This window comes from Herpailurus yagouaroundi, unplaced genomic scaffold, assembly GCF_014898765.1.
Source record: "Herpailurus yagouaroundi ecotype Mexico unplaced genomic scaffold, PumYag 67350, whole genome shotgun sequence".
NCBI lineage: Eukaryota > Metazoa > Chordata > Mammalia > Carnivora > Felidae > Herpailurus > Herpailurus yagouaroundi.
In genome coordinates, this window is record NW_024420170.1 from 888,644 (window position 1) to 899,321 (window position 10,678).

At 38.3% G+C, this 10,678-nt stretch overlaps 1 pseudogene; it reads right to left on the reverse strand.

Moving 5' to 3' along the window:
- Positions 1–518: 518 nt before the first annotated feature.
- On the reverse strand, positions 519–1,412 carry LOC121024896 (voltage-dependent anion-selective channel protein 3-like; annotated as a pseudogene).
- Between the last annotated feature and the right edge of the window lie 9,266 nt (positions 1,413–10,678).

Below are 10,678 nucleotides of genomic sequence, written 5' to 3' on the forward strand. Positions count from 1 at the left end.
TTTTCTTTATAGGTTTGTCTAGAAGTTTATCACTTATATTGGTTTAAAAAAATAGCTCCTGGTTTATTTATTTATTTATATATGTATTTATTTATTTATGTAATGTTCCAGATGTGATGGGTTTATATTTTATTCTGATGGAAAACCAAAGATTCCACTACAGCACAGAGACCAATATATTAAAAGCTCAGGAAAAAAGTGGAGTGGGACATGCAGGACGTGATGTACAAACTGGAAGACTGAGTCATTTCCTTTGTAACATGGCACCACATTGTTGCTGAGGAACACATTTAAAATAACACTGCAGAACTCAACTGAAATGTGGCACAAACATGACAACTTCCAGGCATGCCTTCAAGTACCTCTCTTAGGATGGACTTGTGATCTCTAGACTTCAGTGTGGGGAGGATTACAATTATTTGGAAGAATAAAAAATTCACACTTTTGAAATTTCACAGAAGAATTTTAAAGCCAAAACATAGTGGGTTCTCTTCACCTCCAAGGACAAATCAGATGCTTTACTCCAAACCACATTAAGCTTCTAGTTCACATCCCAACCAAATCTTGTGACCTCCTGCATTGAAGTTCTTTCCATCAATTAAAGTTTATAGGGTCAGTTTGACTCCTGGTCGAAGAGCCTGAGTATAACCCAGTCCAGTCAGGCTGGCATTATTTACTTTAGCAGGTAGAGAAGTTCTACAGTCCAGCTTGTATTTAGCAGTGATGCCAAAATGGGCATTATTACTGCCAGCCGTCCAAGCAAGGTTTATTGATGTTTCAATCTTCTCATTAACCTTCTGGTAGATAGACCTTCCAAATTCAGTGCCGTCATTCACATGAGTGTGCAACTAAAAGTCTGCAGTCTTGTAACACAGGGCAAAATTATTCTGTGACAGTTTGGATCTGGCTGTGTCAAAACTCATCTGATAGCCAGCAAGCCAACCTTCAAAGGCTAAGACAGCCCAGCATAGATGGTTGGTCGAGAAAAATGTGTATCAACATTGCTGCCAAGACTGAAACATTCCCGCTTATAGGAGGCCTTCAATTTCCCATTCTTCTTTCCTGTGTTTGGTACAAATATGGTATCAAGAGTCAGTTTCAACCCTTCAGCCAACTTATTCTCCAAAGGGTTTCTGTTTCAACAGTATTATCTGTGTTCCATTTCGGGGTGAAAGTAAGTCCATAGTTACAGACCTTTTATTTGGTCTCTAGGTTGCCTGTATCAGTGTAACCATGACCAGAAGTAGAAAATTCCACTCCACTATAAGACTTGGTTCTCAGATCTATTTCTACCGTGCCAAATCCAATCCTTTGTTGAATACATCCTTGGTGGCCTTTCCTAGGTCACAGTAAGTCGGTGTGTTACACATATCTCCAACCAGAGGGCCTGTCTCTGCTCCACCAGGGCAATCCTGAAGGTCTTCAAACCAACGTTGTCCATGCCTCAGCTCCTGGTTTTATTAATCTGTTCTATTTTTTTTATCTTCTGTATCACTTATTTCTGCTCTAATCTTTATTATTTCCTTCCTTCTGCTGGTTTTAGGTTTTATTGTTTTTCTAGCTCCGTTAGGTGTAAGGTTAGGTTGTTTACTTGAGATTTTTCTTGCTTCTTGTGGTAAATATGTATTGCTATAAATTTCCCTCTTAGAATCACTTTTGCTGCATTCCAGAGGTTTTGGACTGTTGTGTTTTCATTTTTTGTTCCCATTTACATTTTTATTTCTTCTTTTTTTATTTTCTGGTTAATCCATTCATTGTTTAGTAGCATGTTATTTAGCCTCCTTTTATTTGTGATCTTTCCAGATTTTTTCTTGTGGTTGAATTCTAGTTGCATAGCACCGTGGACAGAAAATATGCATGGTATGATTTCAATTGTCTTAAATTTGTTGAGAATTGTTTTGTGGCCTAATATGTGATCTATTCCAGAGAATGTTCCATGTGCACTTGAAAATAATGCATATTCTGGTGTTTAAGGATGGAATGTTCTGAATATATCTGTTAATTTCATCTGGTCCATGTGTCATTCAAAGCCATTGTTTCCTTATTGATTTTCTGTTTAGATCATCTGTCCATTGATGTAAGTGGGGTGTTAAAGTCCCTTACTATCATTGTATCATCATAAATCAGTTCCCTTATGTTTGCTATTAACTGTTTTATGTATTTGGGTGCTTTCATGTTGGGTGCATAAATATTTACAGTTGTTCTATCTTCTTGGTGGATTGTCCCCTTTATTATTATATAGTGTCTTTGTCTCTTGTTACAGTCTTTTTTGGGGGGGGGGGGAATCTAATTTGTCCAATATAAGAATTGCCCCTCTGGCTTTCTTTTGACATCCATTTTCATGACAGATGTTTCTCCATACTCTTACTTTAAATCTTCAAGTGTCTTTAGGTCTAAAATGGGTCTCTTTTATGCAGCATATAGATGTGTCTTGTTTTTTTAACCCATTCTATCACTCAACGAGAAGCAGACTCCTAACTACAGAGAATAAACTGATGGTTATCACATGGGATGTCAGTGAGGGGATGGTTGAAATAGGTGACAGCAATAAATGAGGGCACTTATGCTGATGAGAACTGGGCGATGTATGTATTTGTTGAATCTCTATATTGTATACCTGACACTAATTTAACACTGTATGTTAATTATACTAGAATTAAAGAAAATAATTTTTAAAATGAAAAATGAATTTTTATTTAAATTATATAAATTTACAATTAAATCATATTAAAACAAGGGTAATAAATACTCAAAACTCATCACTTCCAAAATATTTTACTACATTTTACTATTTTTCTGCATTATTATTACTGTAGTATATACATATATATGATATATAATTAACATATGTATGATAGTATTTGTGTGGTGGAAATACTATAGAGTAAGTAATGCACTACTCTATAGTAGTGAGAAGCAGTCTATCTCTTCCCAACTCTGCATTTAATAACATGGAGTTGATAGTTTGAAATTGGAACATGCTACAAATTAGGTCTCTCCCCTCAAGCACCCACCCCACCAGAGAGTTTATTGTTAGACATCTGTGAGCACACCACTGGTTCCAGGGCTTAGCAAACTTTCACTGCCAGTAAATACTTCCCCTAGAACTACCCCAAATCCCTTCAATTGCATTTTAACATTTCCAGAATGCAGGTGGAAATGAAATCTTAAAGCATGGCATTAAATTGGCTTTCCAGCTATTGTATAGTAAGAAAGTATGGAAGAAGCTTAGAACAACTCACTATTCAAGAAATATTGAGTACCTCTATGTGGTAGATTCTGGAATATTTGCTAAAAATGTGATAATCCATACATGACACAATTCACCTTTGACCAATAATCCAAAATTGGCCCAAACTGGTTCTGAGATGCCTATTAAATCATTTTCTGCATGGGTGGTTTTGTCTTGGCTTAGAAGAAAGGGCATTGGGTCAAGAGACCTGTGCTAAAATCTTGGTTTTAATACTAGTTGTGGAAATTTAAGCAAATGATTTCGCCTCTCTGTGCCTTCGTTTTCTCATTGGTAACATGGAAGAGGCAGGATAATCATCATGATCATAATCATCATAGCTGACATATATGCTTACTGTGTTCCAGGTTGTAGTCTAAGTGCTTTGTATACATTCACTCATTTAATCCTCACAAAGCCCCTAGGAAGTAGCTTCTATTCATTTGATCTTCATTTTACTGATGAAGAAAATTGAGACACAAAAAAATAAAGTAGTTTGCCCAAAGTTACAACAGTAAGTAAGTGAAAGGGATTTACTAGATGTCCTCCCTTCTCAAAGAATCATTCAATTCTATTCTGGAGAAACCATTTCCAATCTGGAGCAGGGAGCCCTGATTAAGCCTCAAGGCTACAGACCCTGCTGATTACCTGACTCAGGGGCAGAACCTCAGAGATCTGAGAAGCAGTGAGGATAGATTTGAGTCTCCTGTAATCTGGGTAACGAAGCCAGGTCTTCTTTGTCCAAATTAGAGCAGAAAATCCAGAGGGCAGAAAAGTTGGTGGTGAGTCTCCATCTATTGCTCCAGTCTGGTGACAGAACAAGCACATGTTTATAGACAACCCAGGTTATATCAGGCTCTATTAAATGTTTTATGTAAGATGTTCTCAAGACCAGTGTTTGGAACTGGGCAGATTTGGAGAACTGGTTCTATACTGTTTCTTTTAAAAAATATTTAGCGGCGCCTGGGTGGCGCAGTCGGTTAAGCGTCCGACTTCAGCCAGGTCACGATCTCGCGGTCCGTGAGTTCGAGCCCTGCGTCAGGTTCTGGGCTGATGGCTCAGAGCCTGGAGCCTGTTTCCGATTCTGTGTCTCCCTCCTTCCCTGCCCCTCCCCCGTTCATGCTCTGTCTCTCTCTGTCCCAAAAATAAATAAAAAAAAGTTGAAAAAAAATTTTTTTAAATAAAAAAAAAAATAAAAAAAATAAAAAATATTTAAATGACAGTTAATATACAGTGTAATATTAATTTCAGATATACAATTTAGTGATTCAACACATATACAACATCCCATGCTCATCACAGGTGCATGGAATTCATTTGTTCTCTGGGTTTGAATTACTTGTATGCATTTTCCTTGGCCCTTAGAGGCCCAAAGGGACAAAGAGTGATAAATGTGCCTAATTGAATCTTCAGTGGATTCACTCTTTTACTGAAGGACAAAAGTGATACAAAGTTACATGCCATGAACATGGGTGTCATTTGGTTAGAGGCTCTCATGATCCATTCCCTAGCCTTTTCTCTTGAGGACAGCTTCTTCACTGGATATCTCGCTTTTTTGCCTCCTACCTGAAAGCAACACAATAAGCCATTGTAATGTTTATCAAAAAGTTTTTTTCTCAGTGTGCCTGGGTGGCTTAGCTGGTGGAACATCCGACTTTTAATTTCAGCTCAGGTCATAATACCAGGGTCATGGGATCGAGCCCCATGTCTGGGTCCATGCTGAGCATGTAGCCTGCTTAAAATTTTCTCTCCCTCCCCACACTACCCCTCTTCCCACTCGTGCTCTATTTCCAAAGTTAAAAAAAAATTAAAAGTTTTTTCTCATTAGTTATTCTGTCAAAATGACCCAGGGAAAAGTATTAGGCCCACACATAATAATAACAAAGATATCAAAATGCAAAAGGTTAAAAATAGGTTTGTTCCCATAGGCACCAGTGCCAATTCACCTAAAGTGAAATTCTGTCAGAGGCCAAAATATTAGTAACCAATAATTTCCCCCAATATCTTACAGTTCAGAAGATAAAATTAACAAGGACTTTGAAGGGTAATCTGGTTATGTTGCCTGTTTCGAGGTTAGTAAATATACTAGCAGTCAGATAACTTATAGGGGTGGCTTCTGGGAATATTGATCTTTTTTTTTATATATAAATTGACTTATCTATCATCTTCCTAAAGCATGCCATGGGTTATGTTCATTCCGCTGGGGAAACACTTTCAGGCTTCAGCTATCCTTTGGTTCCCTGATCTATTGTGATTATCCCAAATTGTTGCTATTGCTTAGAAAATGACTACTATGTGGACAGCAACAAGCAGGGGCAGGTCCTATGATGTCATACAGCATTGAGATACATTATTCTATCATAATTTAATTTTTCATTAACACCAAAGATAAAGCTGGAAACCAGATACTTGTCCTTGGGAGCTTATAATTTTTCCTTTTATTATTTTGTATTCAGATCTAGCTAAGGACTCCACCCCCACCCAAAAACATGTAGAAACATGTGCCTGCACCAAGTGGAAGACATCATGACAGAGTAGAATGAGCACAGACTTTGAATTAGGCTTTTGGAGCCTCATTTTCCTTATCAATTAAATGAAAATAGTGTATATAAAGGACCTGGTATGAAACAGGCATTTGATAAATGTACCAGCTCTTCTTAGCAAATGATTATCCAGTACAAGAATGATGATTTCCTTCTTTCCCTTAACAGAGATTTCCAACCCAATCCCACCCTAAAGTCTGGGAGGATATTGAAGCCATTCTAGTCTCATCTCCCTATCTCTTGTTCTTATTGTTTCTCTTTTTCTTTTTTATTGTTCTATTTCTCCCCAAACTTTCCTTCTTCCTCTTCTATTTCCCACTAACCCCTTCTTACTAATCATTCTTCCTTCTCTAACAGTGAGTTCTGTTTGCACACGGCAGGTGAGAAAATGTAATTCAGTGATGGTAAATGACTTGCCACATGGATTTCCTTCCTGCTGTGGTGTGAGATTATAATTTTGATTAAACCTCTGTAGGAAACAGTGACAACTAACCACTCACATATATGCAAACAGAACCAACAGAACCACTCACATATATGCCAATCCCATAGGCCTTTGCTGTAGCCCTATTAGTTGGCCTGCTCTTCTCTAGCACTCAGGCTAATTCATAGCCCCCAGCTCAGAGATCCAGAAAAATTGGTTCTTGATCTTATAGCACTCTATATTTGTAGGGGAAGAAGAAAAAGGGCAGAATAGAGTCTGTGGCTAAAAAGGTCATAAAAATTGCCTAATTAGGGGATCATCTCTAAGCAGAAAATGATAATAAAAATAGTCACAAGTGACTGAAATGAAGCAATACTCTGGTGGCTTTAAGTCATCTGGTTCCTTCCTTCTTTTTATGACACATACAAGTTTCTGCTATAGTGAGTACCATGTGGGCAATTGGAAAAAGAGCAGTGCCAAGCCAGATCCTAGAGCATCTGTAAACAGATTGTCACCAGAATGCCAGAAGCAGCAGCTGCTGCTGTATTTCTGGGACGGATTGTAGAAACAGAGGAAGAAGATAAATTCCCAGGACACAGTGAGAATAACTAGGCTAGTTTGTTGAACTGTGTATTTTTTGCTGGGGCTGCCATAACAAAGTACCACAAACTGAGTAGCTTTGACAGCAGAAATTTATCATTCAACAGTTCTGGGGGCTACAAGTCTGATATCAAAGTGTCAGTGAATTTGTGAGGGAGAATCTGTTCCATGCCTCTCTTAATTTCTGGTGACTTGCTGGCAATCTTTGATGTCCCTTGGCTTGTAGACTGCTTCTTTCCTTTTTTTTTTTAAATGATGTTCTCCCAGCATGCATGTCTATACCCAAATTTGTCCCTTCTTATAAGGATAACAGTCACATTGGGTTAGGGTCCCACCATACTACTGTGTGACTACATCTTAACTATATCTGCAATATCCCTTATTCCAAAAAAGGTCACTTTCTGAGGTACTGGTGGTTGGAACTTCAACATATGAATTTGAGGAGGATATAACTCAACTCGTGACAGGATGGAAAGCTCAAGGGGTGGTAGTATTAATGTCTGGCATAGGAGGCATGAAAAGCACCCTTTGTTGTTATTGTTAATGATAAGAATAGGCATTCTCATCTATTATGTGCTAGGTATTAGACTGTGTTCTTTGCAAGCATTATTTTATTAATTCCCACCATAAATCTATGATGTAGGTATTCACCCACAATTAATCATTCATCTCAGTAGACAAAACTGAAACCCCAGAAAGGGAAATGACTTGATCCATGGAGGGAAACTGAGTTGGCCCAGGCCATGTGTGTGATATTTGAACTCAGGTCCATATGACCCCAAGGCATCTCCCAAATACTCTTCTCACCATACATTCTTGCTAACTTGGAGGCCCCCACTTTCTCCATTTTGGGATATGATACACCTGAGCCTGCAAAGGAGTTCTGATTTTAGGACTAGTGAGGCCAATTTAGGGCTCTCAGAGTGGCCACTGAATCTCTGGAGAGCTTTGAGAGATAATTCTCTGCCAGAGTTGCATGTGTCAGGAGGCTGTCTAAAGGTGGGAGTGTGGGTGAGATAATCTCCAGAGTGTCCTGTCTGGAATGGTGAGGCTGGGGGTGAGAGAAGTGGAAGGTTGAAAGGAAGTAGAGAGGATAGTGCTCCAAGGAACCAGTATAATGAGTGAAACATAATAGCTCACATTCATATGGCACTTACACATGCCAGACACTGTTCTAAGCAATATATATATATATATATATATATATATATATACACTCTACCTCATTAGTTTATTTTGATGTTAAAAAAGTATATATATATATAAATATATATTAATATATTATGTATAATATAGTATATAATATATTATATAATATAGTATATAATATATTATATAATATAGTATATATACCTACTAATGAGGTAGAGTCCATCTTTATCATTGGTTTATAAAAAAGAAAACTGAGGAGCAAAAAAGTTAAATAACATGTCTAAGATTTCACAACTAGGACATACTAAGACTGGGATTTGAACCCAGTTTGGCTTTAGTCCAAAGAAATTTCCTTTTCTCAGATTTAACAATCCAATGAAACCCAGTGCCAAACTGTGACCTGCATGTTACCCAATGAAATTTACATTAAGATGTATTAAATCATCTTTAACCTTCACAAGAGCCCCATACTATATCACATCTGCTGTTACATCAATGCCATGTGATAGCAGAGGAAACCAAGGTTCAGATAAATGGAATGAAATGTCTCAAGTTAGATAGTCATGTGGCAGAGCTTGACTTCAGACCCAGGTCTGGCTTACCCCAACACTAAGCAGCTCTGTGTTTCACTGCCTCATGGTTTTCTGGCTGATTGACAAACTAAATCCTGCCAAGATGGGAAAGTTGTTAACAGGTGTGATTGCTCTCAAGTTGTGTATGTGTTTTAGTAGGAGTTCCTTGAAACACAAGCCCTTCCACAAAGTAAAGATTCTCTTAGAAAGACTCTTGGGACAAATCATACTGTGTAATGACACACACCTTTCATGTACAAACACTAAGAACCCTCTGGATTCAGTATGTATTGGTGTGTGGGGCAGAGGAGATATCTATATATGTTGGCATTAGTTCAATAAATATTATAAAGACAACTTTGGACTGGGAGTTAAGATGGCAGAGCAGTATGGGGACCCTGATCTTTTCTTATCCCTGAAATGCAGCTAGAACAACATCAAACCGCTTTGAACACCTAGGAAATTGATCTGCTTGATTAACACAATAATCTGCATAAATTGAGCCACATAACTTTGCAGGTACATGTTGCAGAGAGGGAAATTGGGGGAGAGAAAAGCCGTGGAGCTGTGGAGGATAAGGAGTCATTTATGCAGAGAGAGAACAAAGAGAGAAAGAGAAAGGGGGAGAGTGCATCAGGATGACACAAGAAAAGCACTTCCCCTGAAAGTTTCTGGAAAGAAAGAGAGTGAGACAGAGTAAAAACACTCACAAGAACTGAACAGGAAATCTATTCCCCAAAACCACTGATTGAGAGAAAGGAGAGGGTTTCAATACCATCAGTATATAAACAGTGGATCACAGAGTCTGAAGGCTCTAAGCTCAGTTCCTGGGGGTGCTCTGGTGAAAAAGTAGGGAAAATCACCAGGAGCAGGCAGCATGGTCTGAGGGGGTCCATGTGCCACATGGGGATAAGCGATTCCCCTACTTGAAGTGCATTTGGTAGAGGCCACACAGCATCCCCAATGCGCAAAGGTCCCATTAGACCCAGAAAGCAGCCACGTTTGCTGCTTTTGGGATAAAGACACCAGAAAGCAGTGAAACCTGGTATTGGCTGTGTCTTGTAATTTTCCATAAACTCTGAACATCTGCAAATACACAATTGCATAGACATTTTCTGGGGCAAGCCAGCACCCAGCCATTGCTCAACAGAACCCTCCCCCAGAGAATGAGCATGAATCCAATCCACAGGGGTCTCTAAAGTGTAGGGTTTTGAAACACAGCTCCATTTGAGATAAAACTCTGGAATGCGGCACCACCTGGCAGGTGGAAAGTTTGGACACGAACGGGGTACAGATGGGGAGTGGATGGAGACCTGGGACAAAGCAGGGGTACTTGATCACAGATCAGTGAAAGCACGAAGTTCCTGCACCAGAGACTAGGGAGCTGGGTGAGGCCATTTTCACCTCTACCACTCACGTGCTACAGACACACGCCCATGGATCCACACCAGTGAGCTTAGCAGCACCACCAAGTGGAGAATGGAAACATGACACCAAGCCCTGTCCAACTGTGTCCTCCAGGCACATCCCCCAGAAGACCAGGACAAATCCTGCTTAGTCTATGGACTACAGCATGCTGTGAAGTTTCAGTTCACAGGGGAAACTGGATGTAACTTCATTAGCATTTCATTCTGTTTGCTGGTTCCTTTATTTGTTCATTTTCTTTGCTTCTGTTTTTGCTTATTTTTTTTCTTTCTCTTTCTTTCCTTTCTTGGATACAAAAAGAGAAAATTCTTTTTTATTTAAATTGTTATTTCTTTTTAAATTTTTATTCTATTTTATTTTCTTTCTTTTATTTTATTCAAATATACCATTTAATTTTTAATTTTTAAATATTTTAACTTTTTTTTTCCTTTCCTTTCTCTTTTTTCTCTATTCTATCAAGCTACTTTCAACAAGAAGACTGAGACACACCTAGGATCCAGCTTCTTTTCTTTTCTTTTTTCTTTTTGCATTTTTATTTTATTGTTTTTTTCTTCTTAAAAAATGACAATATGGAAGAATTCACCCCAAAAGAAAGAATAGGAAGAAATGACAGCCAGAAATTTAATCAACTGATATAAATAAGATGTATGAACTGGAATTTTAGCCACAATTATAAGAATATTAGCTGGTGTTGAAAAAAAAGCATAGAAGACACCAGAGAATCCCTTTCTGC